The following is a 15,652-nucleotide window of genomic DNA, read 5'->3' on the forward strand; positions in this document are numbered from 1 at the left end:
AGTTCCAATCGTTCTTCAAAATATCTTGCTTTGTGTTCAGCAGAAGAAAGAAACTCATACAGGTTTGCAACAACTTGAGGGTGAGTAAATGATGACAGAATTTTCATTTTTGGGTGGAGTATCCCTTTAAATATCTTGCATTTAAAGACTAATATTATATAGTCAGTGATCATATCTTACTAATAGTGATATTAAAACATATTTTAGGCTTAATATTAAGACGTTTGCATTGTGCAATAAACAATTACTCCAAAAAAAGTTTAAGGTTATGTAGGTTATGCATCATTTTCAATCTTAAAATATATGCATTGGTCTTTATTTATATGCAAATTCTTGACTTTTCATTGGAATTCCACCTACAATATCATGCTACTAAAATCATCCCACTACCCACCACTCCACCGTTAGCGAGAACTGTGAGAAGGAAACAAAAGAGGAGAGGCGGACATATATTTAGCCTCCATTTCCACAGAAACACTCCAACACAACTGCCATTGGATGGTTTTTTATCTCCAAAAAAAAAACTTTTCAGGTGTGGGCTGGGTAAAGAGATCATTGTAGAAGTTGTCCAGGTTTGTAAAATAAACCAGTGGCTTCTTTTACAGTAGTGCAACATTTACATACATGCAAATTTGATGTTCTAAAATTATGTTCAAATAGGGTGAGCAACAACTCTCTGTAAAAGCATGGAGAACTAAAAACAAACAAACATACATGAAAAATCATAGAATCCAATAATAAGAAAAAAAAAGAAGGAATTAAATAATGAGACAAAAATAAATTTTGTGAGAGAGTGAGAAAACCAGGTCAAACCATGGGGTGGTCAAGCTAGTTTTGGAGCATTCTTGTTCCAAACCAGCTCTTATTTTCAGACCAGCTTTAACTTGCTTGACCAAGATGACCTACCAGGTCCACCAACATGTGGCTCAGCTGATCAACCATCTAGACCAGCATGGACTGCTGTTGGCCTTAAATGGACAGTCTGGATCAGATAGAAAGCATGTGAAACCAGCTACAGTTTTAATAGTTCTAATTGTTTATGTGATAAAAGTAATGGATAATGCTATTGTTGCTCAGAGCTGGCTAGAAGACTAAAACATATTTCATCTTCTCTTAGTCTGTTTCAAACCCTAGTAAGCTGTCTTGCTGTCTTATCTATCTAGGCATCTGTCTTCTAAGGGAGCATCCTAACCTAAACAGAACCTCATTAATGACTGATCTGGAAACACAAAATAATACTACGCATAAACAGCGCATTAAGCACAAGCACAACACAATGCTTTAAGGATTAAAATACATACACATTCAGATTAAAATAAATTATCCATTTCATTTGGATTGCACTATTAAATTTAGTTTACATTCATACATCATCTTGGTTGGATTTCCTCATTGAGCATATTGCAATGTAATCTGGGATAACCTTAGAGTTGCCACCCCCCAAAAAAAATTGATATCTTGGAAGGTAGCATAAGGTTGCTGCCTAGCTTTTGTAACAGACATTATGTCTAGATAGGCAGCTCACAAGTTTTTGGAACAGAGTTCATGTCTCTCTCTCTGATTAAAGTCCAGACTGAGAGGAAGGCAGATCCTGGCCACTGAGCTCCATGTGGACCAGGGCCAGAACTTCGAAAACACAGCTGCTCTCTTTAAACAAAACTCTCTCTACCCTCCACAAAAGAAATGAGAAATAAAAGAAAGTGAAAGAAGGAGAGTGTTAGAAAAGGACAGTTGTCTCTGCTGCAGTTCCAACTGTATCTTTTCACATCACCCTTTCTTTGAGGATAAAGTGATTAAGCAAGCGCAAGAATGTAAAAGTCACTCACATAAACACACTAACGGCACACATGCTTAATAATGCACTCAAAGTGCTAGACACACACATTTGTGTATGTGTGGTGCTGATATTCCCTGGACCAAATGTTTCCACAAGTATGATAATACCAGTAAATGTTTACATTATGGGGACATTTTTATTTCATTTTGGTCCCCATGAGGAAACAAGCTTATAAATCATACAGAATGATCTTTTTTGAAAATCTAAAATAGCACAAAGTTTTCTGTGATGGGTAGGTTTAGGGGTAGGGATATATAATGGGTTATATAGTGTAAGGGGATAGAATATACAGTTTGTACAGTATAAAAACCATTACGTCTATGGAGAGTCCCCACAAAGATCGTAAACCAGACACAGTGTGTGTGTGTGTGTGTGTGTGTGTGTGTGTGTTTGCACACTAACATATGCCCCATCTGATTTCAATAAACAGTGGTCATCTGTCCATCTCTTTGTCACAGAGGTCTCCTGCCCCCAACAAGACTTTTACAACTTATACTTGCCCCACCCACCTTCTGCTGTCCCAGAAATTGGTCAATATTCTCATTCTCTTACCATCTGAGCACACATTCCCTCAAAATACTCCCCCATACCCCCATAAACCAACAATGGATCAATAAAGCTACACCACTCACACCACTCTACCTCATATTACACATACAGAGAGAGAGAGAGACTCCTATTCAAAGCCAAATCAATAACTACTCATCAATGTCCTGATATGTTTTTAACTCTTTTTGTCTGCAGAACCGCCTGCTGTCAATACTCCTGCTCCCTATTCCCTGTCTGGCAAATATCACACCGTGTCCTGGATTTGGTCGATTAAAGGTTTTGTTTAAATTCCGCCTGGAGAGGGACAGTCACTTAAATAACAATACAACCCCTCTAATAATGGATTACTGCCGTACTGGGAGTTTAACTCATCGCTATCCATGTTTGATTCCATCCCTTTCATTTTATTTCTTCCTAAAACAAGTTTTTCACCCACCTTCAAACAGCTAAGTATAAAACTTAATGCATAATTTGTGTAGTTTGTGCCACGGACATGAATGGTACATCAAATTATGTGGTTTATTGAGAAGTTTTTGTTAATTACTTAAAAAAAAAAAAAAATTCACAGTTTTTTGGCCCTGGTACAAAATGACCAGCTAACATCATTTCACTAATTATATTATCAGCACACTGGAAAGTGTGAATGAGTACTAGTCAGGTGAAATCACACTATCATTCTGATTAGATTATAAGAGCAGGTTTATTGCTTTAAAAGGAGGGAATAAGTGCTTCCAATCATTGTGTTCTTGTGTTAGCAATGGTTACCTATTAAGAAAGATGTGCAACCATCATTACCTTGCATCAAAATGGTTTCACGCGTAAGGAAATTGCTCCAAAGGATTTTGTACCTGAAAGAACCATTTACCGGATCATTAAGACCTTTAAGGAGAGAGAATGAACTGCAGTGAAGAAGGCTTCAGGACTTCACAGAGTGTCCAGCAAGTGGCAGGACCATCTTCTCCTGAGGAGTCTGCCACATAATCATGTCACCACCAGTGCAGAGCTGCTCAATATTGGCAGCAGGCAGGTGTGAATGCATCTGCACGCACAGTGAGGCCAAGACTTTCGCACAAAGGCCTACTGTCAAGAATGGTAGCAAAGAAGCCACTTCTCTCTAAGAAAAACAATAAGGATAGACTGAAATTCTGCCGGAAGTACAATGATTGGACAGCAGAAGTCTGGTTCAAAACTAATTTCTCTAATAAAGCCCTCTTCCGACTGTTTAGGACATCTGGAAATTTGATTGTCCAGAGAAGAAAAGGCGAACGCTACCAAGAGTCCTGTGTCATGCCAACAGTGAAAAATCCTGAGGCCATCAATCCATCACAGTTCTGCTCAGAAACCAACACATTCTCATCCCAAGGCGTCATCTAAATGACACTTTTGACCATGCGTCAACATGCCGACGCACATGGTACCCTTTAAGCGTCAATATGAGACGCTCATCCTCGGGCGTCATCTAACTGACGCTTTTGACCATCCGTCTAAATCCGACGCACATGGCACCCTTTAGCGTCAGTTAGATGACGCTTCCGTTATGGGTAGGTTTAGGTCTGGGGTAGGGTTAGGGTTAGACCACTAGGAGGCGCGTCTCATATTGACGCTTAAGGGGTACCATGTGCGTCGGCATGTTGACGCATGGTCAAACATGGTCAAAAGCGTCAGTTAGATGACGCCTTGGGATGAGAACGGGTTGCAGAAACACTGCCATGAATAAAGAAGCGTCACCTGCGTGCCACACTGCGTGCCTCGAGTCTCACGGAGGAGCACCGGGAGGATAAAAGGAGGAGTTACGACAGTGTAAGATGAGAGAGGACCAGGCCTGAGGCTTTATGTTGTTGTTTTTATGATGTTTATATGCTGCAGTTGTCCGTGAGGGGCAGCCGATTTACTTTCGTTTTGTGTTTGTTTATTTTATAGTTAAGTAGTATTATGTTGAACGCTCACCGGTTCCACCTCCTTTTTTCCTAAACTTTAAACCTTGTTACATTGGTGCCGAAACCTTGGAGGATAGAGGGACCGCTGTCATAGAGCCCTCGCCGCTGTGAGGAAGTCACTGTGCCATCGAGTTGGATAGTGCAGCATGTGCCACCAAGGACACTTGAGGCAGTGGAACTGGAGCGTCTGCTGGCGGTTTGGAGGAGTCAGGGGCTTCATTTTTTTTTATCTCTCTCCTCTGTCTCTCCTCGTCCTTCCGGACTGTCCTTACCACCAGGTGCTGCGGCCGCCATGACTGGCCCCCCGGAGGTGGGGAGTAGAGCGTAGTCTTGAGGGTACCTCCTGGCTTGCAAGGGGCGATGGGGGTATGTGGCAAACAGGGCGGGGCCGAGAGCCGGTGGAACAGAGCAAGGCCGGTGGCGTGATTGCAAATGAGCAAGTCTCACGGCCTCAAGTCTCACGGAGGAGCTCCAGGAGGATAAAAGGAGGAGTGACTTGCAGTTGTCTCTGCAAGACAAGAGAGGACCAGGCCTGGGACTTCATGTTTGTTTTTCTATTATGTTTAAATGCCCCAGTCGTCCGTGAGGGGCTGCCATTTTACTTTCATTTTGTGGATGTTTAATTTATAATTAAAATATTGCGTTGAGCGTTCGCTAGTTCACACCTCCTTTCCTGAGGCTTGCTACAGTCCTGGAAGAGCAACTTCTCCCAACAACCCAGGAGAAATTTGATGATGATCTGTGCATTTTCCAGCATGATGGAGCACCATGTCACAAGGCAAGAGTGATAATGAAGTGGCTTGTAGATCATTACATTGAAATGTTTTATTCTTGGCCAGGCAAAACCCCTGATCTTAATCCCATAGAGAACCTGTGGTCAATCCTCAAAAGGCGAGTAGACAAGCAGAAGCCCACAAATTGTGATAAACTCTGATCACTAATAAGGTTTTCTCACTAAAATGGATTGTCGTCAGTCAGGATTTGGCCCAAAGCTGATATCCAGCATTATACCCGAGTGGATTGCAGAGGTTATGAAGAAGCAAGCGGCAACCTCCCTGTCTCTTTCTTGAAACCAACACGGAAGTGAATTAAACTGCAATTCATAGACTGACCGCTTGAGGCAGGCTGCAGAAGTGAGTCAAATCTGCATCTCCCCCATGTTAAAATGCCCAACTTTACAGCAGAAAAAAAACATGTTTACAGCCTGGAGCAAAAAGTGGTTTTGGTCTTTATAGCTTATTTTGCCATTCGTGACAACTGTGAGGGGGGTGAATTTTTTTTACAACTCATCGTTTAAATTATATTAAGCCTGCATAATTAAGGGCGTGGCCACTGGAGTGACAGGCGGATTGCGGGCGTTTGTCTGCTATCTGATAACGTCACCTCAGCTAATTCCAGCAGCTGCTGTACTTGCCATCTCTGCCGTGTTTGTGCTTTTTTCGGGATTATTTCATACAATTTAATACACGCATTATACCTTCGCCCACGCCGTTGGATTCCGTCGTTGTTAAGTATGGAGAGAACCAGCGCTGTATTTCCAGTTGTTTTCCTCGCATGCACTAACGTCAATGGATGTCTGACAATTTAGAGACCACACTCGTTATGCGCTACTGTTGCTCTCACGGAACAGATATGCTTATTAAATTTTTAGTGTTAAATATAAAGTGCCGTCAGATGAAATCCTGCAGGTTTCAGTGCTTTCCCTCCGTCCATGCAGTAACGTTAGATGCACACCCTTGAATGAGCGTGAATTTCTAGTGCTATTTACTTGAACTTTTGAGGTAATATTTTTGGTTTAACCCATTTGAGAAATTGAGAGGCGGCCAAAATCGGATTTTAAAATGGACTGAATAAAGCTCTTTACGAACTTGAGGTGCGATGCCCTACTGACTGACATGCGCATGAATCAAGCTCAGAGCAATATTGTGATTTACTGCATGATAATACATTTTTATAGCAGAATAATAATACATCACGATACACAGTCTCACTTTTAGTTACGTCTTTTAACTATTATAATATTTCGAAGGGCAAAAACATGAACTTTAACTATTGGCTTTAATTCTTCAATCAGCTGTCACTTTAACGCGAGGCCAGTAGCTCCACCCACGTCCTGCCTTTTTGCCCATTTTCTGTTATCCGGTAGTGACGAAAGGTGACGCGCTGCCAAGATGGCGACGGCCGGCCCCGCCCACTTTAGGCTTCAAAAACGCTCTTCAGAAACCTACGGGTGACGTCACGGACACTACGTCCATATTTTTTTACAGTCTATGTAAAGAAGAAGGGTCAACATGTATATACTGACTCTTTGCATTTATTGAGTGTTTTTTTTTTGTCAATAAAAGCCTTTAAAACTTCCAGAATTCCATAGAACCGTATTTTAAAAGTTTTTTCATCTTTTCCATGAACCTACTCTGCTCTGATTGGTCAGATGGTCCAGTCTGTTGTGATTGGTCCACCGCTTACAGCATGTGTCAGTAACTAAGCTTCTTCAACACTTGTGTACACAGTGATACAAACAGTAGCGATGCCGTTGGTTCAACGGTAGTAATTTGAGCCCGAGTCTTCATCCTTTGGAAGTGCATGTAAAGTGGAAAATCTTTCGCACCACAGAAAATCGTGTCTTCTTGACATGTCCACAACATGAACCAAACTCTTCCAGACGTCATCTACAACTACAGTCCACAACATGAACCAAACTCTTCCAGACGTCATCTACAACTACAGAAATGCCAAACACTACAACTGTCCTTGATTTGATCTAGTTGCTTGGCATGAGTAAGAAAGTAACAGTATGACAGAGTTAAAGAGAGAACTCTGGCAGTATTAGACTATTTAAGTGATTAACCTACTTTATTTTTTACAACAGAAAACAACCTGGGTAACAAATCAGTAAGCAGTTGTAAAGGACACATGTAAAGTTACATGCGCATATTACAACCCTTTAAACACAAGTACATGTTACTGAGATGTCTGTGAAAGAAATTATCATCTGAAAAATCCTGAATACGTCAGTATGAATAGTAGGCCTATGTTATTATTGTGGAAGATTGTCTCGTTTGCTAAAATGATTTTTGTACAATGTAATGGATTATAAGATAATAAACAGATACGGTTTTAAAAACGATTTCTTTTCTCAAATCGATACTTACCACCCCTTAATTATTTGTGTGGTGAAAAGTTGTGTAATAATTAAGCGTAGCGTCAGTTCTGGCAGGTCACGTTAGTCAAGCTCGCATCAGCTGACTCTCAGCTGATCAACGTCTACATATAGGAATACGACGCCTATCACTGTATACATATATAATCTCCTTCAGTATTATCAACAGCTATCGTGTTTCTCAGGAGCTAATTACCCTCCTCCATCCCCAGCTCCTCCTCTCGTCCAGTCAGGATTTGGCCTTCTGATTCCCCTTGAATCAGAATAAATTCTCGAAAGATGTTGTACTTTAAAATCTTGAATTAATGATATCTGCATACATTCATGTTGGTTCTGTTCTGTTTACCCTAAGGGGGGTTATCGCTGTTCTCCATGCTAGGCTGCATGGATGCGCAGGGAGTTCTTGCCCAGAACAGAACCATACCGCCAATCCTAACTGTATGTTAATTGTCAATCGTATTTGACTATAGTGGTCCTGACAGAAACTGGTTCGATTGTACATTAAATGTCTGTTTTGTTTGAACGTGTTCATTTGTCTTGGCTCAAAACTGCTAGAAACTGTTTTTCCTCGCGGAAGATTTGAGTTCAGTGAGCTAGTAAAGTACCTCAACTCAAATCAATATTTTGTGATAAATTAATAACTTATGTTGCAAGTAGTCATGTAATAAGCGGGATAAATTACATCCAGATAGTTGTTATCGCAAAATAAATCCCTTCAGGGTGATACAAGACCCCTCCGCTTTAACCGGCTGGATGTACATTATCACTTACATAATAACCAGCATTAAATTACTGTTAACCAATGACAAGATTTTAGAAAGGCTGCATTACTACAACAGTACCCTAAAATAGTGCCTAACTAATCACCATTAATCAGTTGTGTCCACTGAGGTGACATTAGCCAAAAAGCCATTTTCAGGTTTACATTTCGATGAAAAATTACAAAACAATTTTTTTCCCCTTTGGAATAACACCGATGAATCATTCACAGGAATTTGTTTCAAGAAAGTCAATAAGGTCCATTTTGATTTCATGTTGACTTCAGTGAGGGAAACACTACAAAATAAAAAAAATGCTCAGCGACTGAGATGAGGCTTAAAAATCGATACTCATCAATAACGGTGTTGACACAGCAAACACAAAGCATGGTTTATTAATCTAAGGCTTGATATGAAATGACAAATCCATATCAGCATTTAAGAAGAGGCATTAACAGTTGACTAAAAATAATCTAAATATTAGAAGGCTGCTCTTTCAAATCTCAGGAAAATTCTCATGTTATGTTTAATTTAACTATGATTGATTTTGCCGGTATTTCTAATAAAAATCCTTTAATAAAAAAAATCCTTGCATTAAAATTAATGTGCAACAAAGCTCAGATAATTAGATTCCTGACATCTTGACAAATCTGAGCATTGTTGGCATTGCTGAGTTGGCTTTTGAAGCTTTAGAGGAGATAAGCGATATCACTGGGGTGGGTGGGGAGTTGAGGTGGTCTCGAATGATAAAAACTAAGAAGCAAGAGGCTAAAGCAAACATCTCCATTTAATCTTTGTATATAGTCTCATTTGTATTTTGGAAAAATGATTAAGATATTTGTCATGTGTTATTATATTCATAGCACAGATTCACAGTACTTTCAGACCTGCACTGTTTTCAAATCCTTTAGGACTTGTCAAATGGCTAAGGTGCTTCCATTTCTATTGACTTAGTTAGAGGAATCCTATAAATGCTTGTCAGTGCTACCTAGCTTGACGACACCTCAATTAGCTCCTTAATCAGCACCCACAGCCTGACCTCCACTATCTTTAGCCTGTAATGATGGGATTTCTGAGAGCTAGGTTGCTACATGTCACCTTATTTGACTTCCTCACACCCAATCCAAAATCAAAACACGGCACTACAGAGAGAGCGAAAGAAAGAGTTAATTCTGTACATTCTCAAAAGACCATCACATGGACTTACTTTCCAACCATTCAAAGTGATTATGCAGACTACATTTTTACATTTTCTGAGGTTTTAACCACCATAGACATTGATGGGGATGCGGTGGGTTTTGGGGTTTTATGGGTTTTTCAGTGACCAAGTCTTTAAACTTTACCTTAGGTATTCTGAGTGGTTGTTATGCTGTTGCTAGGTTATGGGTGGCTGCTAGGGTGTTCTGAGTGGTCGACATAACTTTGTTATGTGGTTTCTAAGGTGTTCTAATAGAAAATTTCTTAAACAAGCTAAAACGCATAATTAACCCCAAAATTGGTGAATTACTCATCCTTATGTCATTCCAAACCCATAAGACTTTCGTTCATCTTCGGAACACAAATAAAGATATTTTTGATGAACTCTGAGAGCATTCTGTCCTTACATTGAAAGCTACGCAACTGACACTTTAAAAAGATCGTAAATCTATATGAATTGAGCGGTTTAGTCCAAAATTTTCTGAAGAGACGCGATCACTTTATATGATGAACAGATTGAAGTTAGGCCTTTATTCACATTTAAACATTCATCAACTCACACATCAGTTGTGGTAAACGCAACGGAAGCTCAAGCATGTTCACTTGACATGCAAGAACCAATGAGGTTCATTCTCGTGTTGCGCAACACATTTGAGCTTCCGCAAGAACCAATGAGGTTTGTTCTTGCGCGTCAAGCAAGTACTGTTGAATTTCTCTTTATGTTCACTGATCAATGTTTATTTGTGATTAAAAGCCTAAATTTAATCTGTTCATCATATAAAGCGATCAAGTCTCTTCAGAAAATTTGGACTGAATCACGATTTACGATTTTACAATCTCTTTATGAATTTGTTTTATCGTTAAAGTGGTAGTTGCGTAGCTGTCAATGGAGGGACAGAAAGCTCACAGATTTCATCAAAAATATCTTCATCTGTTTTCCGAAGATGAACAAAAGTCTTACAGGTTTGGAATGAAATGAGGGTGAGTAATGACAGAATTTTCATTTTTGGGTGAACTATCCCTTTAAGCCACACAATTTGAGGTATGCATGAGCAAGATTTCTACAATAGGATTTAAAAATATCATTAACATTAGCGATTTCTAGTGCCTAGCTGTTATTATGCATTTGTGGTAATTAGTTAGCACAAATGGTATGGGGGGGTTGTCTTGCCAATGGGGCGGTCTGTGGCATTTAGACCTGGGCTTGTGTCCAGTGTGACTGCCAGAAGGGATTGCAGCAGCTTTTCCAATTAAAGCCTGGCTACTACCCCTCTCGCCTCACCTTGGATTACACACAAAATAATGCTGAGAAATCTGTAAACAAAAGACATATAGCACACAGTAAACGTATGAAGCGAGAGAATTTGAAAACGACATGCACACTAAGATGTGACATTAAAGAAAAATTCAAGGTTTGATTACAAAAAGCCTGTGTAAAATGTTGAGGCGACGCCCATGACTGAGGTGGCCCACAGATATTCCCCTCCCTGTTGTGCATTAGTGCTGATTTATGAGTCTGTTATTTGTCTAATCCTATGGACAGTGTCCCTCTGTACCAGTATTAAAAAAAAAGAGGGATTACATCCTTATTGTGGTCACACAAACACACTACACACCTCGAGTGCTTTTATACGGCCATCACTGGTGCAGGGGGGGATTGGGCCTGGGCCACAGCTGACACAAGGGCTCCTATCATCCCCCCATGATGGGCAGAGATGACTCAAATGCACAGTCATACACCAGAACCCAGCAACTGAGATGCACTGAATCAGCAAGATTCCTAGTGTCATCCAGACATACCAGTTCATGACCGTATTACAGACAGCCCCTCCTATGCTTTTAATAAATACAAATTCTGAAATCATTTACTCACTCTCATCTCATTACCAATCAACCAAAATCTTCTATCCAATGAAAACAATATGAGATGTTTAGCAGAATGTCCAAACTAAAGCATACATTTCGGTCTGTTCTTCACACAATGCTATCGTCTGGCTTCAGGAGATTTAGTGTATAAGTCATTTGGACAACTGTTATGGTGATTTCTGCCTTTTTGGAGCTTGAAAGCCCCAGTCCCTATTCATGTTCATTTTCTACTTGGGCATATTTCTGTCTTACATTGAATTTCTTCATTTATTTTTTAAAAGAAATACTTTAGATAGACATTTACTTTATAAAGAAAGCATTTTTTGTCAACAAAACCATAGTGGTTGTACCATGTAAAAGCATCACTGCACCATGGTACTTCTTTTGTAAGGGAAAGACCGCCAGTAAAGGTAGTCATAAGCCAAATGTCTGTTTGCCGTTTATGACATACTGCTTTTTCACAATGACAGGTTCAAACTTTTCCCATTGAGTTTTTTGTTGGTTAATAAATTCTCATTTGACACATCACACATTGAATCACACACAATGAGAAGGATAAAATTGGTCATAGTGAAAGCAAATGGTCTCCAGGGGCAAGTCCGTATACCCCACTCCCCCCATACACCCGCCCAGAGTGCTCTGCGAGCCTGTTTCATTGTGTCTCTTTGGCACATGCTGCACTACAGCAAATTCAGGATGTGTCTTATACTTCACACTCACACACACTGCAACCTCCTGAGTATTAGAGAAGAGTACCATGCAGTTTAAATCTCATATAGACAATAAAGTTCCGCTCACATTTGCTACCAATTCGCATTTAAATATTTTTAAAATAGACAATTTGGAACTAACCCAAAATTACCCTAATAGGAATTTTCTTGTAAGATTATAAAATCTTTTCCAGATCTTTTAGAACACTTACTGTAACGCCCAATAGCTCCCTACTTACTATTCCCAATAAGACAAAATATCTCATCAATTTTTTTTTTTTTTTTGTGAGTTTGTGATTTCTCTTAACTGTCCAGTAACAAGACGGTATTCCATTACAGTTGTAATAAAAAATACACAACATATACCAGGACATAAGATCTTAATTGATTTTTGGGGATTCTTATTTGATCCCATTAGTATGGGTTTCAGATTAGAAATCCTGTAGGAGGCACATTCCTTTAGCATTTTTTGACAAGGGCAAATTGTTCCTGGTAAGAGATATAGCCTATTACTATTATTTTTTAATTTTTTTACTATTAGCCTGTATTTTGCTTTATTATCACTTATGTTGATGTATTACATTTAGATATATGGTTAATTTATATATCTAAATATATATATATATATGCATGCTGCCTCGAACCTTGAACCATGACTGGTCACCCACTAACATTCCCAAAAATCTGTCTTTATACATCTGACATTAAAGTAACTCACTAGACATTTGCATAACTACACGAAATACGTGTCGATCAACACGTTTTTCTTTTAAAGTAAAAGTGTACCGGCGTTTGACTTACCAGTGGTACAGTGCTCTGCTGCTGCTGTGTGAGTGTGTGTGGGTGGGCGTGGATGCTGCAGGATCGCGCTGCTCTCCGTGTCTTTGTCTGCCGCTTCAGCTGCTCTGCCTGCGATGCCTCTCTACCGGCACACCGCGCGGTCCTAGCGCCGCCCCGCACACGCCCACTGAGCACAGTCAACACCCACTGCAGGCTGCGTCCAGAAACATCTGCATTCATGTGTTAATACACCGTTAACGAGTCAATAACTCAACTTGAAGCTGAATGTGCTACAGTTAAAGATGTTATTGACTGCTGAGTACACAATTATTGACTAGCCTATAGGCTACTTAACACTGCTTATATTTTCAATCAATAGGCCTAGTTTGTGAAAAAAGTAGGCCTATATTAAAACCTTTCACAAGAATACTTTAATTTAAAAAATCCAGTTATCATAATTGTTATTTAGTCTAATTGACCTAAATTGTTTTGAAATGACATGAGGGTGAGTAAATAATAACTTTTTGTTTGTCTATCACTTTAATAACATTTCTAATGAGTCAAAAGAACCTAACCTTGTAGTGGAACGCACTGCAATCAATGTTCACAATAGAATACCTTACCGTGTACTGAAAGTTGGCACATTGTGTGCCTATATGTTTGATTTTTCCTCTTGTGTTGTGTGTATAAGAAATCGCTAGCAAAGCGACTTCAGTGACAAAAGAACTGACATCTTTTATATTTATAGGCCTATATATTTGAAAGACCACTTGAGCATACTATAAACATTTACATCATTACATAATTTCCTGTCTGCAACAATGGAAGAAAGTGGAAGTAAATAAGGGCAGTTGTGGCCTAATGGTTAGAGAGTCAGGCCCTGTCCCACATGGCACACTTCATATGCCCTTACAGACTTGTGGACTTACAATGGCTGCCACGTGCGCATGTCCGTTAAGTCCATGAGACCGTAGGGTGTCGCATTTGTCATTTTAAGTGTCGGAAGGGTATACTGAGCCCTCTTTGCAGTCGAGATGTGCCCTCGCCGAGCCCCTACTGAAGCTCTGCAGTAGACTTCTTCCCGACAGTCAAAGCGGCATTATGTCACGAAAGTGCGGACTCGTAGGAAAACCAAGAGTGTTTAGGGTGCCATTTGGGACAACCAGATTGGTGCGGGTTCGATTGTCAATACCGGCAGGAAATGACTGGGGTGCCTTTGAGCAAGGCTCCTAACCCCCAGTCGCTCCCCGGGCGCCACAGGAAAATAGCAGTCCACTGCTCTGGGTTTGTGTTCACTACTCACTACTCACAATGTGTGCGCACTAACTTGGATGGGTAAAATTCAGAGGACAATTTCCGAGTATGGGTTACCATACTTGGCCTTCACATCACTTTCACTTTAAGAAACAAAGGGAGATTGTGGGGAAAACGGACAAATTTTTTATTCCTTGATCTAGTTTAATCCCATGTTTGCATATTGGTGGCTATTTACCTTCGTTTTACATGAGCAATTCTGGCATAATTTGAATTCCTTGATCTAGTTTAGACCTATGTTTGCATATTGGCCACATGAATTTGAGCAATACAATGCTCTATGATTTTTACCAAGCATATTTTCTCATTATTTTCAACACAGGTAGGCTGTGCACAGATTTTAGTCCAGATGAAACTGTATTCATCATCATCCAGGACCAGAACTTGTATATTTGATGTTTATCAGTGACACTAATGCCATTGCTTACTAGAGTTGTTATTTTAAACTAGATATACATTACTTTGAACTGATAAACTTACAAATAACAATTTCACAGTAAAATATAAAACAAAACTAATCACTTTGTAGATATTTTCAACCACATTAAACATCATAAAATGTAGCATCTGGCACAGGAGAGTGGGATGAAAATAATAATAATGTACAACAACAGAAGTGACTTATGTTTTAAATGTCATTAGCATAACATTTTATTTTTTTATTTGTTTAATAAAGTATTGAAAGGACAGTTAATGTCTATCACAATATATTGCCCATTTGGTTGGGTTTGAGAATTCATAAATGAGACTGTCTACACAGTAATTAGTAAAGAAATCGCATTCTGAATGTTTTCATTATTATATATAGTTTTAACAAAATTACATTATGTAAAAATACAATAAACTGTAGGTTTGTAACTTTGGCATCACCTTGTTATTAATGTCATATTATTTATTTTTATATATATCATTTTTAAAAATCATTTAGTAACACACATGCACTTGCAAACAGTTTTTTTTTTTTTTTGCTTTGAAGAGTCCGTAACTGTAAAGCCTGCTGCATGTGGGTTAAGGGACACAGTTATTCATTGCTCATTGTACAGATCTATGACCTCTTCACTTCAAAGATTCAAATATTTGGACCAAATCATTGAGCAAACACATGCCCTGTGATGTGTCAAATCGATGATAAAAGAAGATTAACTGTGTGACATTATAACCGTTTACGAATAACACACTCACACTCAACCCTTTTAATGGCAGCAACAGTCTGTGAGAACAACATTTGGATTCATGCCAAGATTAGCGCAGTTGCCAATAGAAACCACAGTTGGATGACACACTCATTACTCATTATTTATGTCGATTGACAATACAGAAACTATATGTGACATCACTGAGTTTGAGTATGATGGGAATTACAGTTTTTTACAATCACTTTGTTACTATTTTCAGAACCTTGATGTCATTTTTCACAACTCTAGACACAAAACTCACAACCAATGATCAAAAAGCACATTTTTCAAAACTCTAACCCTTTTCTCAATTGCTTGGATACAATACACATAAAACTTAGATCATTTGTTCATTTAACAAAAATCACC

At 39.2% G+C, this 15,652-nt stretch overlaps 1 protein-coding gene across 1 annotated transcript in view; it reads right to left on the minus strand.

Moving 5' to 3' along the window:
- Positions 1–12,947, minus strand: part of LOC130082485 (neuronal migration protein doublecortin-like) — a 50,109-nt gene extending 37,162 nt beyond the window's left edge. Inside the window, exon 1 of the mRNA XM_056247338.1 lies at positions 12,816–12,947. The gene's annotated coding sequence lies outside the window, so the exon portion shown is untranslated. The remainder of the gene's footprint in view (positions 1–12,815) is intronic.
- Between the last annotated feature and the right edge of the window lie 2,705 nt (positions 12,948–15,652).

This window comes from Rhinichthys klamathensis, unplaced genomic scaffold (assembly GCF_029890125.1).
Source record: "Rhinichthys klamathensis goyatoka isolate OS25496 unplaced genomic scaffold, OSU_Roscu_1.1 h1tg000046l_1, whole genome shotgun sequence".
NCBI lineage: Eukaryota > Metazoa > Chordata > Actinopteri > Cypriniformes > Leuciscidae > Rhinichthys > Rhinichthys klamathensis.